A 6,000-nucleotide genomic window follows, 5' to 3' on the forward strand; every position below is an offset into this window, starting at 1 on the left:
AAAAACGGAGGCAAGGAAACAATAACCCAACAAAGTACAAAACAACAAAACTCACGTTAGATACTCTAAACTGATACTCAGAACACCTACTGTTCATGGCTAACGATCCGGCAGGAACTGGATGTTTGGCCAGAGCCTAAGAAGGGTGATGATGAGGACCAGGTGTGCAGATTGCTGACGGGATGCAGGTGTGGAAAACAAGAGAGCTCCCCGGAGCGTTCCCGAACCCTCGGGAAACTGGAAACTACGAACCGTAACACTAGTCACCAGACAGGACCCGACTCAGACTGCCGGGATCGTTACATTTATATTTTTGTTCAGTATAGGATATGCATAAAATGCATCCTCCTATTGTAACGTCTGCCTATACCCACACATATTGTCTCAAGAACATTTTCTATTTTTAATAGGCCATCATCACTGTCAATTGTAAATGATAATTCTTCATGTTTTACCGCTGAAACTGGTATTTGATTGAGCTCAATCACTTTCATGGGAATAGCCTATGCTTTTCGACCTTCTTGAATTACTGTTTTGTGAGCGAATTAATGCAGATGTTGTTAACAAACTATTAGCCTTTCTTGTATTTTGTTTCACTCAAAGCATCTATCCTACCTAGTGGTGCGCTCTGTTGAGTTTTGTTGTATTATTATAATGATTTGACTATTCAGCTTCAGCTAACCATCCTAAAATCCTAAAATAAATGAGGAGGTGTTTTTGGTGTAACAGTAGAGTTATAGGCCTACTATGCTATGGTATTATATTAGGTTCTGTTATGTAAAAAAGAAATTAATCATTATGTGATTGATTCAGGTTTGATCTAACTTTACTAAACGAGCACCATTGTGATAAGTGGTAATCTTCAATTTGTCATAATAATAATGTGATGAGTAGGACTATTAGGTGTATTAGCAACAGATCTTGATGAGTGTTATTTTAAACGATTGGAACGCACTTCGTAGTTCTGAAAGGACAGCGCCATGATTGCGCAATGATGTTAAAGAAGTTGAACCAACTTGTGGTGCTGAATGATAGCTCTGCCTTTTGGCCAGTTCAGGAAAAAACAACAATCATTTACAGTATAGCCTAATAGCAGTGGTGGAAAAGTACCCAATGTCATACTTGAGTAAAAGTAAAGATACCTTAATAGAAAAGTGATAGTCACCCAGTAAAATACTACTTCATAAGTGCTTGAATTTGACAATTTTCCTGTCCTGCTAAGCATTAAACATGTAATGAGTACTTTTGGGTCTCAGGGATGTATGGACTAAAACGTACATTATTTTTTTAGGAATGTAGTGAAGTAAAAGTTGTAAAAAATATTAATAGTAAAGTAGGAGCTTTGCACACTCTTGGCATTCTCTCAACCAGCTTCACCTGGAATGCTTTTCCAACAGTCTTGAAGGAGTTCCCACATATGCTGAGCACTCTTTGGCTGCTTTTCCTTCACTCTGCGGTCTGACTCATCCCAAAACTTCTCAATTTGGTTGAGGTCGGTGGATTGTGGAGGCCAGGTCATATGATGCAGCACTCCATCACTCTCCTTCTTGGTAAAATAGCCCTTACACAGCCTGGAGGTGTGTTGGGTCATTGTCCTGTTGAAACACAAATGATAGTCCCACAAAGCCCAAACCAGATGGGATGGCGTATTGCTGCAGAATGCTGTGGTAGCCATGCTTGTTAAGTGTGCCTTGAATTCTAAATAAATCACAGACCGTGTCAACAGCAAAGCACCCCCACACCATAACATCTCCTCCTCCATGCTTTATAGTGGGAAATACACATGTGGAGATCATCTGTTCACCCATATCGTGTCTCACAAAGACACAGCGGTTGGAACCAAAAATCTCCAATTTGGACTCCAGACCAAAGGACACATTTCCACTGGTCTAATGTCCATTGCTCGTGTTTCTTGGCCCAGGCAAGTCTCTTCTTCTTATTGGTGTCCTTTAGTAGTGTTTTTTGTTGTTGCAGCAATTCGACCATGAAGGCCTGATTCACGCAGTGTCCTCTGAACAGTTGATGTTGAGATGTGTCTGTTACTTGAACTCTGTGAAGCATTTATTTGGGCTGCAATTTCCGAGACTCGTAGCTCTAATGAACTTACCCTCTGCAGCTGAGGTAACTCTGGGTCTTCCATTCCTGTGGCGGTCCTAATGAGAGCCAGTTTCATCATAGTGCTTGATGGTTTTTGCGACTGCACTTTAAACTTTAAAAGTTCTTGAAATGTTCCGTATTGACTGACCTTCATATCTTAAAGTAATGATGGACTGTCGTTTCTCTTTGCTTATTTGAGCTGTTCTTGCCATAATATGGACTTGGTCTTTTACCAAATAGGGCTACCTTGTCACAACACAACTGATTGGCTCAAACGCATTAAGGAAAGAAATTCCACAAATTAACTTTTAACAAGGCACACCTGTTAAGTGAAATGCATTCCAGGTGACTACCTCATGAAGCTGGTTGAGAAAATGGCAAGAGTGTGCAAAGCTGTCATCAAGGAAAAGGGTGGCTATTTGAAGAATCTGAAATATAAAATATATTTTGATTTGTTTAACACTTTTTTGGTTACTACATGTGTGTTATTTCATAGTTTTGATGTCTTCACTATTATTCTACAATGTAGAAAATAGTAAAAATAAAGACAAACCCTTGAATGAGTGGGTGTTCTAAAACTTTTGACCAGTAGTGTACATTTAGGTAGAGTTAAAGTGACTATGTCACGCCCTGACTCAGGGGACTCGTATATGTTGAGTCAGGGTGTGTATATTCCTTGTTTGTGTATATTCTATGTGGTGTATCTAGTATGTATAGATCTATGTTGGCCGGTGTGGTTCCCAATCAGAGGCAGCTGTCGCTCGTTGTCTCTGATTGGGGTTCATACTTAGGCAGCCTATTGGCACTAGGTAGTTGTGGGATCTTGTTCTGTGTAAGGTTTGTTGTTTGTTCAACCTTTGGACTCGTTTGTTGTTTTGTCGTGTGTTTATAAGTTAAATAACATGTACGCATATCTTGCTGCGCCTTGGTCTGACCCGTCCTTGAACGAACGTGACAGAAGATCCCACCAAACACGGACCAAGCAGCGTGCCCAGGAGCAGACAGCCTGGACATGGGAGGAGATCTTGGACGGTAAGGGATCCTGGACATGGGAGAAGATTCAGGCTGGGATGGATCGCCGTCCTTGGGAGGAGACAGTGTAGGCCCGGTATAGAGAGGAGCAACGGCAACGTAGAAGGCGCTGGCCGAGGAAGAAGCCCGAGAGACAACCCCAATAAAAAAATTTGGGGGGGCTAAAAGGGTGGTCGGGGAGCGATGGAGAAGAGCCCCGACCACTGCACTCGTGGGGGCTCAGGGAGGAGTCCTCACGGGAGGAGGACTGGGCGCGGAGAGTGAAAGACTGGTACGGCCGGAGATCTCTAGCGTCAGTTCCCAGTCCGGTACACCTCGTGCCTGCGTCTCGCACCAAGCCAGTGGTGCGTGTTCCCAGTACGGTACGGTCCGTGCCTGCTCCTCGCACCAAGCCAGTGGTGCGCCTCGCCAGTCCGGCCCGGCCTGTTCCTGCTCACCGCACCAAGCCAGTGGTGCGTGTTCCCAGTCCGGCCCGGCCTGTTCCTGCTCCTCGCACCAAGCCAGTGGTGCGCGTTGCCAGTCCTGCCCGGCCTGTTCCTGCTCATCGCACCAAGCCAATGGTGCGCGTCGCCAGTCCGGCCCGGCCTGTTCCTACTCCTCGCACCAAGCAAGTGGTGCACGTCGCCAGACCGGCCCGGCCTGTTTCTGCACCTCGCACCAAGCCAGTGGTGTGCGTCGCCAGTCCGGCCCGGCCTGTTCCTGCTCCTCGCACCAAGCCAGTGGTGCGCATCGCCAGTCCGGCCCGGCCTGTTCCAGCTCCTCGCACTAAGCCAGTGGTGCGCGTCACCAGTCCGGCCCGGCCCGTGCCCGTTCCACCGGTGCCTGGTCCGGCACCGGTCAGCGGCTCCACTCAGGAGCCAGAGCAGTCCGCTCCACCGTTGCCTGATCGAGCTCCGGTCAGCTGCTCCACTCCGGAGCCAGAGCAATCCGCTCCACGGGGGTCCAGTCCAGCTCCGGTCAGCGGCTCCACACCGGAGCCAGAGCAGTCCGCTCCACCGGTGCCTGATCCAGCTCCGGTCAGCGGCTCCACTCCGGAGCCAGAGCAGTTCGCTCCACCGGTGCCTGATCCAGCTCCGGTCAGCGGCTCCACTCCGGAGCCAGAGCAGTTCGCTCCACCGGTGCCTAGTCCAGCTCCGGTCAGCGGCTCCAGTCCGGAGTCTGAGCAGACCGCTCCACCGTCGTCTGGTCCAGCTCCAGTCAGCGGCTCCAGTACAGACCCAGACGTTAGCCCCTCTCCAGGTCCGAGGTCTCCCACACCAGGGTCTAGACAGGGCCTGGAGTATCGTGGGAGGAAGGAGAGGGGAAGCAACGCGCCGAGGTCTAGACCAGACCAGGGGCGCAACAGGGAGGCGGAGAGTAAGAGGTCGTCACGCCCGGAGCCGGATCCGCCTCCGAGGCGGAATGCCCATCCGGCCCCTACCCTGTTATGTGAAGGTTGTGCGGTCGGAGTCCGCACCTTTGGGGGGGGGGTACTGTCACGCCCTGACTCAGGGGACTCGTATATGTTGAGTCAGGGTGTGTATATTCTTTGTTTGTGTATATTCTATGTGGTGTATCTAGTATATATAGATCTATGTTGGCCGGTGTGGTTCCCAATCAGAGGCAGCTGTCGCTCGTTGTCTCTGATTGGGGATCATACTTAGGCAGCCTATTGGCACTAGGTAGTTGTGGGATCTTGTTCCGTGTAAGGTTTGTTGTTTGTTCAACCTTTGGACTTCACGTTTCGTTTGTTGTTTTGTCGTGTGTTTATAAGTTAAATAACATGTACGCATATCACGCTGCGCCTTGGTCTGACCCGTCCTTCAACGAACGTGACAGACTATGCATAAATAATAAATGGAGAGTAGCAGCAGCGTAAAAGAGGGGGTGGGTGGGGGACAATGCAAATAGTGCAGGTAGCCATTTCGGGGTAGAAGCTGTTAAGAAGCCTTTTGGACCTAGACTTGGTGCTCCGGTACCGCTTGCCGTGCAGTAGCAGAGAGAACAGTCTATGACTATGGTGGCTGGAGTCTTTGCCAATTTTTTGGGCCTTCCTCTGACACCGCCTGGTATAGAGGTCCTGGATGGCAGGAAGCTTGGCCCCAGTGATGTACTGGGCCGTACGCACTACCCTCTGTAGTGCCTTGCGGTCAGAGGCCGAGCAGTTGCCATACCAGGCAGTGATGCAACCAGTCAGGATGCTCTCGATGGTGCAGCTGTAGAACCTTCTGAGGATCTGAGGACCCATGCCAAATCTTTTCAGTCTCCTTAGGGGGAATAGGTTTTGTCGTGCCCTCTTCACGACTGTCTTGGTGGGCTTGGTTTGAAGGGTGATGTGGACACCAAGGAACATGAAGCTCTCAACCTGCTCCACTACAGCCCCGTCGATGAGAATGGGGGCGTGCTCGGTCCTCTTCTTTTTCCTGTAGTCCACAATCATCTCCTTTGTCTTGATCACATTGAGGGAGAGGTTGTTGTCCTGGCACCACACGGCCAGGTCTCTGACCTCCTCCCTATAGGCTGTCTCCTCGTTGTCGGTGATCAGGCCTACCACTGTTTTGTCATCGGCAAACTTAATGATGGTGTTGTAGTCGTGCCTGGCCATGCAGTAACGAGTGAACAGTGAGTACAGGAGGGGACTGAGCACGCACCACTGAGGGGCCCCCGTGTTGAGGATCAGCGTGGCGGATGTGTTGTTACCTCCTCTTACCACCTGGCGGCGGCCCATCAGGAAGTCCAGGATCCAGCTGCAGAGGGAGGTGTTTAGTCCCAGGGTCCTTAGCTTAGTGACAACTTTGAGGGCACTATGGTGTTGAACGCTGAGCTGTAGTCAATGAATAGCATTCTCACATAGGTGTTCCTCTTGTCCAGGTGTGAAAGGGCAGTGTGGAG

This window comes from Coregonus clupeaformis, chromosome 31 (genome assembly GCF_020615455.1).
Source record: "Coregonus clupeaformis isolate EN_2021a chromosome 31, ASM2061545v1, whole genome shotgun sequence".
NCBI classification, from domain to species: domain Eukaryota; kingdom Metazoa; phylum Chordata; class Actinopteri; order Salmoniformes; family Salmonidae; genus Coregonus; species Coregonus clupeaformis.